Below are 17,208 nucleotides of genomic sequence, written 5' to 3' on the forward strand. Positions count from 1 at the left end.
AAATTCTTATGAATTTTAGCTAAAATGGACAAACTCCTAGAATATATAGCAAAATTAGTTGGACAAGAGTTAGAAACCTGAGTAGTTCTATAACAATTAAAGGAATTGAATCACTAATCAGAAGTCTTTCCACAAAGAAAACACCAGGCCCATAAGTCTTCACTGGCAAGTTCTACCAAACATTCAAATAAGAAATAATTCTAGTTTTGCATAAAATTCCAGAGAACAGAGAATGAGTGAACATTACCCAACATTTCATGAGATGAACATACTCCTGATTCTGATGGACAGAAACAGTAAAATCAAGGAAAAATATAGAGGAATATCATTTATTTAAATAGATGAAAAAATTCCAACCAAATAGTATCAAATAGAATTCAGCAACATATAAATAGGATAAATCATTATGGTTGTCTTAGTCCATTTTGTGCTGGTATAACAGAATACCTGAAACTGGGTAATTAATAAAAAGCAGAAATTTATTTCTTATAGTTCTGGAGACTGGGAATTTAAAGATCAAGGGGCTGGCATCTTGAAAGGGCCTTCTTGCTGGATCATCCTATGGTCAAAGGTAGGAGGGCAAGAGAGGGAGAGAAAAGGGACCCAGATTGTCCTTTTATAATAAACCCACTCTGGAGATAACAGCGTCAACTAATTCATGAGAGTGGAGTCCTAATGGCCTAATCACCTCTTAAAGGTCCTACCTCTTAATACTGTTAAAATGTTAACTTCATTTCAACGTGAGTTTTGGAGGGGCCAAACGTTCGAGCCATAGCAATGACAAGGTATAGTGTATCCCAGAAATACATGGTTGCTTTACCTTTAGAAAATCAAACAACGTAATCTACTATATTGACAAATTAAAAGAGAAAAATCACATGATACTCTCAGTAGTTGTAAATAAATCATTTCTTAAAATTAATAATTTTTGTGTTAAAAATCTGAGCAAACTAGCAATACTAGAAAATACTTTCATCTGAAAAGGGTGTTTATTAGAATTATACAGTAGAAGTAGAGATGTCCACAATGGAAGAGTAAGAACCTCCATAAATTTATCCCTCCATAAAATAAGCAAAAATGCTGGCCAGAAAATATGTCAAAATAAGCCTTTTCTGCCCTCTATAAATTAATCAAAGGCTTGAAAACAGTAGATGGGTGTTTACATAAGAAGCACTGCTAAAAACCCCAGTAAGAACAGTAGGGACTGTGGCTTCTAAACTTCTCCTATTCCCAACTTCATCTCCCCCACCCTGTGGTAGCCTTGAAAACCAGTAGCTTCTTCACAATGACTAGGAGCTATGAAAACTAGTATTCTTGCAACTACTGGAGAGACACATCAGTTTTATAGCTCCTCAAAAAATCCCATTCTCAAGAGAATTGCCACTGCTTGAGATCTCTAGAAAAAACTCATTTATAGAACTTGTCATTACTTGACCTGACTCAGTGCTTACTCCTCAGAAAAAGTCTCTACCTAGGACATTTGTTGAAAATAACCAATGACAATTCTTCAACATCGCAGCTACATGAGGCTATGATACTAGTTGAGGAAAACAAGAACATGGGGGATAAAAACCACAAATGGAAGATCTGGGAACTGCATATTAATATGGGGCTTTGAAAGCTGTTATGTATGTTTTAAGTCTAGAGGAACAGACACGTGCTGCACTGTGAGAAATCCTGAATTCAGACAAAATGACATCACTTTTAGTGAGAGTTAAAAACAGGTATGACTACTTTGGAAGACAATGTGCCATTTTCTAATCAAGTGAAAAATGATGTGTAACAATGACTTAGAAAGTTTACTCCTATGTATATGCCCCAAATCAATGCATGCTTATGGTCGTAATAGAATTATTCAAAATTGCCAAAAACTAGAAATAAACCAAATGCCCATTAGTAGATTGCATAAGGAAATTATGGACTATTATATGACCGTAAAATGAATTAACTGCAGCCACACATAGCATAGATGAATCTTACAACCATTATACTGAGTGTAAAAAATCAATGCACCAAAGAAACGTGAAGTGATTCAATTTATATAAAATTCAAAACCAGGGAGAACTATACTGAAATGTTTGAGACTGCATATATATGTTGTAAAACCATAAAGAAAGGCAAACAGATAATCACTATACGATTCAAGATGGTGACATCCTTTAGGGATTATAATGGTAGGGAGGGGAATACATAATGGGCTATTAGGAACCAGCAATGAACTTCTTTGTGCCTGGGTGGAGGTTACTTGGGATTCTATTTTATTGTTATTTCATTTTCTTTATAAACTCTATATTTCACAAAAATATAAGAAAAAACTACTCTTAAAATTTAGCAAAAAAGTCCAATAATTACTTATTGTAATATTAGCTTAAGCAAAATAGAACTAGTGAGGTAAGTTTGCTGTTTAAAAAGTTACATATAAAGCATGTTTTCCCTTTCTCTTCTCACATGGCCTATATACTATATTTGTATTCATTAAATAATACATAGCTATATATGTATTAATTAACATATGCTATGTATATATTCCAAGATGTATAGTGTAATAACAGAAATTTTCAAGGCATACATTATACATACATACATACATAATCTTCATTATATATCTGGTGGAATACACATAGACGTACATGTATACCCTATAAGGTTAAACAAGGCACTCTACGTGTTATTTTTATTAGTTGAACTTGCGCTGATATATGCAATGGGAAAGGTAGCTTATGAATACCAAGAGAAAATATAGAAGCTAGAGATAAAAACTGGATAAGAACTTACAGAGATTTTCTTTGAAAATTTAGTTTTTAATAGTTTTCTTGACAACACTAAAATGTTCTGATGGTTTTACTCAACTCAAAAGTCCATTTATGTTATAAATAACTATGTTATTTATAGTTCGCTTGACAACACTAGAATTTTTCTGATAGTTTTACTCAACTCAAAAGTCTGTTTATGTTAATCACTTACCCCATCAATTGCTTATGTTCTACTTTTGGTTCAGTGAGTTTTCTTGTCAGTGGCCCAGAGGACAAGACGTTCAAAATTTCTGCTGGTTGCCAGAAATTCTGCAAAGAGAGAAAAAGGCTTTATTGCACAAGTTTTCTACTTAAGAATTAAGAGACATGGGCTGTCCCTGATTCCCTAGATAGCAGTGTAGACAGGTCATACTCATAAGTGAGGACTTTTAATGAAGGGATCATGTTTTTTAATACATACAACCATTGCACTCAGAATCTCACTTGTAATTCTTCTGATTTCTAGTACAGTTAAAACAGTTTATAAAATGCTGTTGAGGGCCGACAGAAAGATTGCTGGAAAAAGCATGGGCATTTTTTGAAGCAGTCCCAAGGGATTCTCAGGGGAAAAATGTCTGGGTGTAAAGACATTAGCTTTAAAGCCCTAGCTTGTACTAGCGATCTGATTTGCCATTTCTAACATTCATAGTTGTGAAACATTCAACTGCAGGTAATGCCTACCTTTTAGTTTTTTATCTTCAGCTACTAATTCAGTCCAGGAGACTGAAACACAAATTAAAACACACTTTTTCACCATGTAAGCCTCTCACCAGGCTTCATTTTCTCAGTAACCAACCTGGCAGAAGTTAAGTGTCTTTGGAGCATAATTTCATTATCATTCCTTTTAACATTGAGAGAGAGAATTATTTCTGGGTTCATGTGAAGGATCTCAAACTATCATATATAATCCCTTAAAAATATGTACATCCGTAAGTGTTTTCCTCTTGATCTTCTGATAGGCACTGATTAGATATGTGATGGCAAGTAACAGACGTATGGGTTTGACCATGGACAGATATAAGATATAGAGGGCCAATCAACGAACACCTTGTAGGATAGATTCTAACCTCACACAATGCAAGTCACTTAATGGAATGCAAATGATCAAACTGGAAGAAAGGCTGGTCCTGGGGTCAGCATATATTCTTCACACCCATCATGGCTAGTCACAATCTTGCTCCCATTATTTTTCTTCTGGGGAAATGTAAGTGGATGAAAATGACTGAGACACCAAACAAAATGTGCTACGTTCTTTGCCGTTATCTAATATTAGTACTTTGCTTTCTCTCTTTCGTATTAAAATCTACCACAGGATTATAGTGTGGTAGATTTGGGAAGGATTATAAGGATTGTGATAGTTAATTTTATGTATCGAATTGACTAGGCTAAAGGATACCCATATAGCTGGTAAGACATTATTTCTGGGTGTGTCATGAGGATACTTCAGGAAGAGATTAGCATTTGAATCAGTAGACTGAGAAAAGATCAGCTTCACCTATGTGAGTGGCCATCATCCACTTCATCAAGGGCCTGAATAGAACCAAAAAGCAGAGGGTGGACGAATTTGCTTTCTGCTTGAGCTGGGACATTTATCTTCTCCTGCCCTTGGACATCAGAGCTCCTAGTAGTTGGGCTTTCAGATTTTAACTGGGGCTGTACACCATTGGCTCTCCTTGTTCTCAGGGCTTTTGGCCTGGACTGGAACTTATAGCACTTACTTTCTGCCTCTCCAGTTTATAGGTGGCAGATAATGGTACGTCTCAGCCTCTATAATTGCATGAGTAAATTATTTATAATAAATTTACTTCTATGTATCTGTATATGTACTATTGGTTCTGTGTCTCTGGAGAACCCTGACTAATATTGGGATAGCCTAATCCAGTGGTTTTCCAGTTGTGCTCTGGAGAGACTTCTCTGGGCCACCACAGAGGTGACTTGATTTCCTATTTTAGTATAATCAACACAACTCTACTTCATTCATTTATTAATTGAGGAAATACTTTACATGTACTATGTGATAGTTATGCAGTGTGTGTGTGTGTGTGTGTGTGTGTGTGTGTGTGAAGACCCAACGATGAGAAAGAAAACTTGAATTCTTGGAGGCACTCAAAGGTGGGCCACTATGATATAGTAGAGAGTAGAGATCGAAACAGTGAGAGAGATGAGGCTGGAGGAGTAAAGGTCTGTTTTTTGTGGCAGATCCTGGGTTTCTGGACTCAGCAGATGCCCTTTTCATAGAATAGTGTGTCTGTGGATGCTATGGCTTTTCCACATGTACCTCAATATTCTATTCTTTCAGATGGCAGATATATTGCCAGCCTAATTCATGTGGAAGAATACCTAGGATAGCATGACATGCCTTTCATAAATGTGCTTTTGAAAATGAGGTGGTGGGTGAACAGGAAGAGTACTATAGATATGTATCCTTCAAGTGCTTGCTTCTAAGAATCTGGATTAAAAAATAATTAGTCAAAATCTCCCTGTTATTTCTAGAGATTCCTCATGGAAATAATGTGCCAATGTGGAAATATGTTGCTTTGGAACAATAATACCTGTCATCCATGCGTGCTAGACACTTGGCCAGAATGATTTCATTTCATCTTCATAATAACCCTATGAAGTAGATACTTTTATTATCCCAATTTTATAGATTTTGCAGAGATTAACTTACCCAAAGTCTCATAGCTAGTATGTAGCAGAGCAAGAATTTGAACTTAGGTGGTCTTGTCCCTAACAAAGAGAAAAACAATTAAAGATACTATCATTTCAAAAATATGTTTCATTGAAACTCGTAAGCATTGTGAGGAACTTCGTAACTGCAGATCACTGTGCCTAGTTTTCTTTTTAATTTCAATTTTATTTTAGATACGGGAGTTCATGTACAGGTTTGGTACATGGGAATATTGAATGATGCTAAGGTTAAGGATACAGATCCCATCACCAAGGTAGTGAGCATAGTACTCAATAGGTAGCTTTTCAGCCCATGCCCTTTTCCCTCCCTCCCTGCTCTAGTAGTTTGCAGTGTCTATTGTTCCAAAATTTATGACCATGTGTGTTCAGTGTTTAGCTCCCACTTAAAAGTGAGAACATGCAGAATTTGGGTTTTTGTTCCTATGTTAATTCACATAGGATTATGGTCTCCAAGTGCATCCATGCTGCTGCAGAGGACATGATTTTATTCTTTTTTATGGCTACATAATATTTTATGGTCTATATGTACCATTTTTTATTATACAATTTATCGTTGGTAGGCATCTGGGTTAATTTCATGTCTCTGCTCTTGTGAGTAGTGCAGTGATGAACATATGAGCTCATGTGTCTTTTTGGTAAAATGGTTTATTTTCCTTTGCATAGATACCCAGTAATGGGATTGCTGGGTCGAATGGTAGCTCTGCTTTAGATTCCTTGAGAAATCTTCAGACTGCTTTCCACAGTGGCTAGATCAATTTACCTTCCCACTAAAGGTGTATAAGTATTCTTAGTTCTCTGAAGCTTCACCAGCGTCTATTGTTTTTTGATGTTTTAATAATTGCCATTCTGACTGGTGTGAGGTTTGATTTCATTGCGGTTTTGATTTGCGTTTCTCTGATGATTAATGATGCTGAGAATTTTTTCTATGTTGGTTTCTTGTATGTCTTCTTTTGAGAAATGTCTGCACATGGCCTTTGCCCAGTTTTTAATGGGATTGTTTGAGTTTTGCTCATACATTTGTTTAAGTTCCTTATAGATTCTGGATATTAGAGCTTAGTCAGATGGCAGAGTTTGCAAATCTTTGCTTCATTCTGTAGGTTGTCTCTTTGCTTTGTTGATAGTTTCTTTTCCAGTTCAGAAGCACTTTAGTTTAATTAGGTCCCATTTGTGGTTTTTTGTTTTGTTGCAATTGCTTTTGGCATATTCATTGTGAAATCTTTGCCAGGTTCCACGTCAAGAATGGTATTTCCTAGGTTGTCTTCCATAGTTTTTATACCTTTAGATTTTACATTAAAGTCTTTAGTCCATCTTGAGTTGATTTTAGTATATGGTGTAAAGAAAGGGTCCGGATTCCATCTTCTGCATATGGCTACCCCGTTCTCCCAACACCATTTGTTGAATAGAGAGTCCTTTCCTCATTGCATTTTTGTCAACCTTGTTGAAGATCAGATGGTTGTATTGTGCAGTTTTTTTGAATTTACTATTCCTTCCCATAGGTCTATGTGTCTGTTTTTGTACCACGACCATGCTGTTCTGGTTACTGAGGCTCTGTACAGGGTCTCTGTTACTGAAAGTTTACCCTTTGTATCACAATGGGGAGAATCAGCAGTGTTCTTTGGTGTTGTAGCTTAGGCTACAATCCAGTAGATGGCGCTGGAAACTAGCGGGCAGTAGATAGGCTCTTAGCTGCGTGGTTCCTTTGTGTATCTTCCAATTTGCATTTGTGCTCTGCAGTGCAGAAAGGAGAGAGGTGACCTTACCAGGTCCGCTCCTGGGCACTGGGGGAGCCACCTCTGATCGCTGGTACTGTGATTGTGTGTGTGTTGTGTGTGTTTTGTTGTTTGCTCGTTAGATGTTTCAGGTTATGGGGTCCCCTGGGGCAGAGGTCCGATAGGGAGATAGGTCCTACCCTTACCTGACCAGCCCTGTGGAGAGAGGCACATCCAGGTCCCACACCAGGCCACAAACAGGTGCCACTCACCCATCTCAGTTTTCTGAGAGTGTAGGATCCTTTGCTTCTCAAGTGCTGGTCACAGATCCCAGCTGGGCACTTCCAAGCCATGGGCTGCAGCTCTGGAACACCAGGACCTGCTTGTGACTTACTCCTCTGGACTCATGGGGTTGGGTTCCAAGTGTGCTGGGGTATCCAAAGGACTCTCAGGCTGCCAGAATACACTCAGGTGGAGCAGAGCACCCAGCCTGGGCAGCAGAGGTTGTACTGTTGGCACACTCCTGTGGGGTGGCCAGGCAGGAGCCCTGGGAAGGGCAGGCGGGCAAGTGGACCTGCAAAACAGACATGACCCAGTTCCACAGGAAAGCTAGCCTTGCTTTCTCCCCACTGGCCAGAGCCTCTCGGATGAGACGGGAAGTCTAAGGGAATAGGTGCCTATGGCCAGGTTCCACTGGAACTTTCCTGTGCACAAAGGTCCCTGACTCTGTACCTGCTTGTATTAGTCCCTTCTCGTGCTGCTACAAAGAACTGCCTGAGATTGGGTAGTTTATAAAGGAGAGAAGTTGAATTGACTCACAGTTCTGCAGGCTGGGAAGGCATCAGGAAACTTGCAGTCATGGTGGAAGGGGAAGCAAATACGTTCTTCACGTGGTGGCAGGAAGAAGAAGTGCTGAGCGAAGAGGGAAAATCCCCTTAAAAACCATCAGATCTCATGAGAGCTCCTTCACTATCATGAGAAAAAAATGGGGGTAACTACCACGATGATTCAATTATCTCCCACCAGGTTCCCTCCCATGTCATGTAGAGATTATGGGAACTACACTTAAAGATGAGATTTGGGTGGGGGCATAGCCAAACCAAATCACTGCTGAAGCCCTATCTCTGTCTAAGCCCCAAGGAAATTCCCGTTAGCTCAAATGTCTGTGGTGGGTGTAGGGTCCTCTGTAGCTAGAATCCCAGAGGTCTATGGCAAGAGCAAGCATCACCCCAGTCCCTTCACACATTCCTTCCTCAATACCCATTCAGGGCTTGGAACCAGCTCCAGTGTTCAGGTTCTCCATGTGGAGTTTCCAGCTTTCACCCTCTTCAGCCTCTGTGTCTGAGTCTTTTCCCCATCCATATTTGGCATTTTCTCTCTGAAGATTTCTTCAAATTATGTTGGTTTAGTCAAAAACTCAGTATCTCTCTTAGCAGGAGCGGCACTTCCTGAGACCATCTTGAAACAAACAAACACCTAGATTTTTTTGGTTTTGTTTTTTTGTTTTTTTAACTTGTGAGCTCAGGCAAATCTTATGCTCTGAAGTCAGTTACAGCAACAAAGGAGGATGTGCACATAGTGTCATTGCCTGAAAAATATTGGATAGACCTGGCTGAATTCTCATTTCTGGCATTCTCAGACTGTGTGGCTTTTATCAAGCTCTTCACTGTCTTAATCTCAGTGTCCTCATTTGTAAAATGGGGCTCACAGTAATGCCTGCTTCATATAGGTGCCTTAAGAACTGAATTATGTAAAGTGCCTGGCATGGTTAAGAGCAGCACTGTCTGGTGGAACTTTATGCAATAATGAAAGTGCTCTAGGGCTCTTCTGTCCAATTTGCAGCCACCAACCACATGTGGCTATTAAGCACTTGAAATATGGCTAGTGAAACTAATGAGCTAAATTTTAAATGTAATTTAACTTACATTTACACTTAGCCACATAGCAGTTGCTACCTACCATATTGGACAGTGCAGATCTAGATACAGAGCTAAATTCTCAATAAATGGAATGGTTTTATTATTGTGCAGATATTTTGCCTAAATTACAGATCTTTTAACTTAGGGTCCTTACTTCCATGGACTGTGAACTGATTTCTTTCATGCATAGATTGATTTACTCTTGTCTGCCTTTCCTGATTTGTCTGCACTTAATCTTTTAATCACTGAATTATAGGACATATCAGTCTGCCTTCTGTGACCTGGCATCCTTGATGTTACAAAGCATACATCCTTGGATGTGGAAATGATATGACAATTGTGAATTCTGGACTCAATGTTCTTTGCTTTCATATGACTTTTTCCAGAAGTTCCTCAATAGTTTCTATCAAAGGAAGGTGTTATAATTGTCTGTCTCCCCACTGGACACTCAGTAATGACAAGTTGTAAAAGGGCCCAATGGAGCCTGCAGGGAAAATCATACCACTTATCTGTTTGAAATAGAGTTTTTGGGTTTATGATTCATGTCATGAGAAACTGATTTTTAAAAGTTTCTTGTTTGTAGTAGATACAGTGTTTATTACCTGACAAGGGAATGAAAAGGTAAACAGGAGTCAGGAATCTGTCATTTGTTGATTTATTTGTGAACATCTCCATTCAGTCATCCACCCATCCATCCACGCATTTAACACATACTTATTGAGTCTACTAAGACTCTGTGACTTCTCTTTAGGAGCTCACAAATGAATGAGATGGAATAATATTACACACATTGGAGTGAGTGTTCCCAAATTTTTTCCTTTCTCCCAGCCAGTCAGAGAAGGCCATGTACATGCCAACCCAGTTGTCTCTGTCTTTTGAGGACAGTTTATTTCTTTGCTGTCTTTTTTTTCCTTTTTGTAGAGAATGAGATCTTGCTATATTGCCCAGGTAGGTCTTGAACTCCTGAGCTCAAGCTATCCTTCTGCCTCTGCCTCCCTAAGAGCTGGGATTATAGGCATGAGCTGCCATGTCTGGTGAGGACAGTTGATTTCTGCTATGATTTTGGGATACAGAATCAGAGAATGGGAAAAGGAAGACAAGACTGAAGAGAGAAGCAGGGAAGGACTTAGCCTATTTAACTAAAAGCACAAAGTCAATTTATACAGAAAATTTCTGGAGGAGAGAAGAATGGAGAAATACATAGTATAGGTCAAGGGTAGAGGGCAGAGTTGCCTAGCAAGAGGAGAAGGAGGTTGGTGAATGAGAGGTATAAAGAGTGTGAAGGGCGAGAAAAGTGGGGAGGACAGAAAGATGGAAATCAAGAACCACTAACTTGAGAATTTTGATGGGATCCTAATTCAAGTCTTTTTAAGAGACTAAAGTAAATAATAGAATTTTTATACTATTATTTCTGGGTAGTTTGACTATACTTTCCACTATGTAGTGATGGAGCTACAGGAATCTCTACTTTAATAGAGTTGCACAAGTAACATGCCAACCACTAAATGAAGTAAGCACAGGATTTCAGGAAAGCCTTCATCAAGGAGTAGATAGTTGAACTGAGTTTTAAAAGGTAAGAAGTGAGTCAGGTAAGAAGGATGTTCTAGGGAGTGGCAGGAAAGGGTATACCAGCGTGTGCAACAGTGTGAACATATGACACAATGTGACCGAGTCAAGGAATTATAAGGCGCTTGGAATGGCTGATACGGGTGGTATCAGCCCCATGAGGAAAGTAGAGATGAGACTGAGGGGTGGTAAGGACCAGATCATGAATGGTCTTAATGTGATTGCTGAATTTTATTCTGTAAGCATAAATTGTATGCTGTAAGCAACAGGGAGCCACTGAAGTGTTTAAGCATGGGAATGACACAATCAGATTTGTGTTTCAGAAAGAGTTCCGTGAATATATGGTGAAAACTATTTTGGCTGCACATGAGAACGGCAAGGCCGGAAGCAGAGAAAATAATTATGAGTGCGGAGCAATGCTGTAAATGAGAGTTCTGTTTTGGACATATTCCAGTCTATATGTCTTTGAGACAAGAAAATAGATACATCTAGTACACTGTTGGGTATTTTGACAGAGATTTCTAGTGCTCACTCATATCTCACTCTTCAAACCTTATGAGCAAATTGGAGGAGTGTACTTGAAATTAGATGAAGTCTTGTGACTTGTTCTAGCCAATTTGCTGTGAGTGAAAGTAATATAAGTCACCTCTGGGCTAAAGCATTTATTTAGCAGTATAATTGTCCAGTCTCTCTTCCCCTGCTCTATGGAACAAAGAGGCTGTATGTCCTAGAGGGCATAGGTACAAGATAATAGCACTTCTGTCAGCCCGACTGTTAGAGGACAGTGTCTTGAAGTGTTACCCAGATCTAGATTTTACATACAGAATAAGTAGGAAGTAAACTTTTGTTTTGTTGAGCCAATGAGGTTTCGAATTTTTAAGACCAAATCATAACTTACCCTATTTTGATTAAGACGTGTCTGAGGCTCAAGAGAGATATGTGAGCTATATATGGTGATTTGGAATCACTGGTATGTAGATGTAACTGAAGCCATGGAAATGTATGGGACTGCCCAGGGGTAATGGTATGATCAAAGATAAATGGGCTGAGAATAAGAACCAGAACTCCAGAAGCAACATGAAATGTACAAGAAGATAACCCTACAAAGAATTAGAAAGAGGAGTCAAAGACATAGGAAGAAAGAGAAATGTGGTGCCAGGGGAACAAAGTGAGGAGAAAGCGTCCAGAAGGGTGGTTAGTAGAATCAAATGTAGCAGGAAGGTCAAGTCCGATTAAGTCCTATGAAGCATGCAAATGATTTTTCAGCAAGGAGAAAGCTAGAGGCTTTGGAGATACTAGTTTTAGAGGAAAGCTAACTGCAGAATCCAGGTTATATTCAACTGGTGATTAGGAAGTAGGTAGGAAAAGAAAGTAAACATAGATGATTATTTAGAAAATTTAATTTCAACTGAAAAAAGGGGAATTTGAGAAAAAAGAAAGGAGGGGAGGGAGATAATGTGATTTCAATAGCTAGAGGAGGATGTAGGGAAGGATAAGTTGATGATACTGTGCTTATTGCTTATGGGGACCTGCTGGTATTGAGTTTGGGGCAGTATTCCAGTGTAGCCAGGAGAGGCCCCCATGGAGAGTGTTCTTGAACCAAGAGGGAGAATTCACAGCTGGGAGGAACTGGAGTCTACAGAGGACTGCTCATTACCAAAAAGATGATCTTCACAGGGAAAAAGATCTGCCTGTCACAAAAGTGGAACTACGTTTAAGGTCCTGGGTTGGGAGTCAGTCAGCAAGTAGTGCCAACAGTAAGCTCTCTTCACACAAAACTGAAGGGCTGCAGGGTCATACAGGATTCAAATTAGGACAAGTCAGCCTCTGCAAGGCGGACTGGAAAGGCTGAAGAGCTGAAACAGCAAAGCCTAAGAAACAGATACAAGAGGTGTGGCAGGAACCTAACTGAGGGTGCCTGAGTCAGAGTACAGAGCAAAAAGCAGGCCAGGTAGGGACGGAAAGGCAAGTGGTGAGTGATTCAGTGGCAGGAGATTTGGAAGGAGAAAGTGTTCTCAGTTCTTCCCTTTTTGGTTCTCAAGGTACTGACTCCAGATGCTAGGGCAGAAGCTACAGAATAGAATGTGCTTGGCATCCAGCAGGACTGTGGAAATTGGGAACTCAGGTAAAGCTTTAGCATTGACCACTAATTTATAATATTTTCCTCAAATGTATTCTCAAAATAATAAACAATATACTATTTCTTTGAATTTCAGCCAAATTGATAATATAAATTTGGTAGATTTTCTGACTAGACTACCAGTTCCATGAGGCCAGAGTTTTTGTCCACCTGCGTTCACCACTGTGTCCTCACTGCTAGGCATAGTATATGGCTCCAAGTAGGTGCTTAACAAATGTCACATCAATCAGCAACATGGCTGAAAATTTTTAAAATAAACAAAGGGAATTTGAGGAAGTAATGTCAATAGAAGATGGACCAAGTGATGTGGAAGATATAGGTGAGTAACAAACAACTACAGCAAAGTCTTTGGAAGGATGCCGCGGAAGAAGGTAGAGTTTAAGATCAGGACCAGGGAATGGTAGAGTCTTCTGGAACAGCTTAAGACTAAGAGCAACAACAGCAGTCTAAAACAGACTGGAGAGAACACGAAGAAAAAAATGACGCAGCTAAAGCAAAAAGGAGTACCTAACATCCAGCCCTCTCCAGTAAACTTTGCATATTTCAAGTACCATCATGGATTTGATGCAGCAGGATTGTGGGCCTTTTAAAAAATAATCTCCTGTGGCCTGATTGCTCTGGCTAAGGCTTCCAGTACTGTGATGAATAGGAGTGGTGACAGTGGGCATCCTCTTGTCCCAGTTCGTAAGGGAAATGCTTCCAGCTTTTGCCCATTCAATATGATATTGGCTATTGGTTTGTAATAGGGGGAAATGTAAATTAGCTCACCAACCATGGAAAGCAGTTTGGAAATTTCTCGAAGAACTTAAAACTACTATTCAATCCAGGAATCTCATTATGGGGTATATACCAAAAGGAATTTAAACCATTCTACCATAAAGACAAATTCATATGTATGTTCATTGCAGTACTATTCACAATAGCAAAGGCATGGAATCAACCTAAATGACCATCAACAGTGGCTTGCATAAAGAAAGTGTGGTACATATACACGATGGAATAATACACAGCCATAAAAAAGGATGAGATCATGTCCTTTGGAGAAACGTTGTTGGACATAGAGGCCATTATCCTAACTGAAATAACACAGAAACAGAAAACCAAATACCACATGTTTTTACTTGTAAGTGGGAGCTCAATCACATGTGATATGATTTGCCTGTGTCCCTGCCCAAAATCTCATCTTGAATTGTAATCCCCATAATCCCCATGTGTTAAGTGTGGGATCAGGTGGAAGTATTTGGGTTGTGGGTAGGTCCCTCCATGCTGTTCTTGTGGTAATGAGTTCTCACAAGATCTGATGGTTTTATAAGCATCTGGCATTTCCCCTATTTGTTCATTCTCCTTCCTGCCACCCTTGTGAAGAAGATGCCTTGCTTCCCCTTCACCTTCTGCCATGATTATGAGTTTCCTGAGGCCTCCACAGCCATGCTGAACTGTGAGTCAATTAAACCTCTTTCCTTTATAATTACCCAGTCTTGGGTAGTTCTTTATAACAACGTGAAAATGAACAAATACAGTAAATGATACTGAAGTAGTGGGGTACTTCCATAAAGATACCCGAAAATGTAGGAGAGACTTCTGAACTGGATAATAGACAGAGGTTGGAACAGTTTGGAGGGTTCAGAGGAGGAAAGGAAGATGTGGGGAAGTTTGGAACTTCTGAGAGACTTGTTGAATGGCTTTGGCCAATATGCTGGTAGTGATACTGATAATGAAGTCCAGGTGGAGGTGGTCTCAGATGGAGATGAGGAACTTGTTGGGAACTGGAAGAAAGGTGATTTTGGCTATGTTTTAGCAAATAGATGGGCTGCATTTTGCCCATACCATAGATATCTGTGCAACTTTAAACTTGAGAGAGATGATTTAAGGTACCTGGAAGGATAAATTTCTAAGCAGCACAGTGTTCAAGAGGTTATCTCGGTGCTCTTAAAAGCATTCAGTTTTATGCATTCACAAAGAGATGGTTTGGAACTGGAACTTATGTTTAAAAGGGAAGCAGAGCATAGAAGCTTGGAAAATTTGCAGCCTAATGATGTGATAGAAAAGAAAACCCATTTTCTGGGGAGAAATTCAAACCAGCTGCATAAATTTGCATAACTAATGGGTAGCCAAATGTTAATGGCCAAGACAATGGGGAAAATGTCTCCAGGGCATGTCAGAGTCCTCTGTGGCAGCCCCTCCCATCACAGGCCTAGAGTTGGGGGTGGGGATAGTTTCAAGGGCCAGGGCCAGAGCCCTGATGCTCTGTGCAAGAGCAGCCTTGGGACCTGTTGCTCTGCGTCCCAACCTTTCCAGCTCCAGCCATGGCTAAAAGGGGTCAAGATACAGCTCAGGCCATTGCTTCAGAGGGTGCAAGGCTCAAGCCTTGGCAGCTTTCACGTAGTGTTGGGCCTGACAGAGTGCAGAAGACAAGAACTGAGCTTTGGACACCTCTGCCTAAATTTTAGAGCATGTATAGAAATGGCTGGATGCTCAGGCAGAAGTCTGCTGAAGGGGCAGAGCCCTTGTGGAGAACCTCTGCTAGGGCAGTGTGGAAGGGAAATGTGGGGTCAGAGACCTCACCCGGAGTCCTCAGTGGGAAACTGTCCGGTGGAGCTGTGAGAAGAGGGCCACCATCCTCTAGACCCCAGAATTGTAGATCCACTGAGAGCTTGCACTGTGTGTCTGGAAAAGCCACAGACACTCAATGCCAGCCCATGAAAGCATCCAGGAAGAGGGCTGTACCCTGCAAAGCCACAGGGCAGAGCTGCCCAAAGCCATGGGAACCCACCTCTTGCATGAGCGTGACTTGGATGTGAGACATGAAGTCAAATGAGATCATTTTGGAGCTTTAAGACTTGACTGCCTCTCTGGATTTTGGACTTGCATGGGGCCTATAGCCCCTTCAGTTTGGCCAATTTCTCCCATTTGGAATGTGTGTATTTACCCAATAATTGTACCCTCATTGTATATAGGAAGTAAGTATCTCACTTTTGATTTTATGAGCTCATAGACTTGCCTTGTCTGAGATGATACTTTGGACTTGGACTTTTGGGTTAATGCTGGAATGAGTTAAGGCTTTGGAGGACTGTGGGAAAGGCATTATTGTGTTTTGAAATGTGAGGACATGAGATTTTGGAGGGGCCAGGGGTGAAATGATGTGGTTTGCCTGTGTCCCCACTCAAAATATTCTAATGCCCATAATCCCCACATGTCAAGAGCAGGGCCAGGTGGAGGTAATTGGATCATGGAGGTGGTTTCCCCCATGCTGTTCTCGGGACAGTTAGTGAGTTCTCATGAGATCTGATGGTTTTATCAGCATATGGCCGTTCCACTCGCACTCTCTTGATCTCCTTCTGCCTTGTGAAGAAGGTGCCTTGCTTCCCCCTCACCTTCTGCTGTGATTATGAGTTTCCTGATGCCTCCCCAGTCATACTGAACTGTGAGTCAATTAAACTTCTTTCCTTTGTAAATTACGGAGTCTCAGGCAGTTCTTTATAATAGTGTGAAAATGGCCTAATACAACATGCAGACACAGAAGGGAAAAATAGACATTGGGGTCTGAGTGTGCAGAGTGAGAGGAGGGTGAAGATTGGAAACTACATATTGGAAACTGTGGTTTTTAACCTCAGTGATGAAATAATATGTACACCAAGCCCCCATGACATGGAATTTATCTATAGAACCTATCTGCACATGTACCCTTGAAACTAAAAAGTTATTTAATTAAAAAATAGTACCCTGGAACTTTGGAGTTGCTGTTCTTGAGGAAGAGCACTCTCCAGGGAGAAGTCTTATACTAAGCAGAAAAGGTACCAAATTGTGTTGACAAATGAATGAGTGGCTGCACACTACTGACTTCCCAGGAACCAAAGAGGATCATACCAATATTAGCCTTTGAGGTGGCAAGGTTTACATACATTATTTCTAATTCTCTCAGCAATCCTCCAAGGTGAGTGTCATTATCCCTGTTATACAGCTGGAGAAACTGAGTCTCAGAAGGAATAAATGCCTTGCCTAAGGTCCTGTATTCAGAAGTGGTAGAGCTTGGGCTCTCAAATATAGCACTGTGCTCCTGCCTTATATCCAGGCAACTGTGCCTCTAAGAAGGAATAGAAATAGCTGGCATCACCTCATATATTTACCTTATACAGGTTTCTGATTATAATTGTCATGAACTTCTACTCCCTTTTGAAGACAAACAGGTCTTATGCAGTGATTCAGGGGCTATGGGAGCAAACACTCTATTAAAACCCCATGACCCCAAGGGATTCTTTCCTAACCTCTTGTCCCTACACGGTGGGGAACACCAGTGCCACACAACATATAGGTAAGTGAAAAAAAGTAACATAAATACAAAACTCCGTGCATTCACTTCATACAGTTGAGGATTAAATGAGCTAATACAT

This window comes from Callithrix jacchus, chromosome X, assembly GCF_049354715.1.
Source record: "Callithrix jacchus isolate 240 chromosome X, calJac240_pri, whole genome shotgun sequence".
Taxonomy (NCBI): Eukaryota; Metazoa; Chordata; class Mammalia; order Primates; family Cebidae; genus Callithrix; species Callithrix jacchus.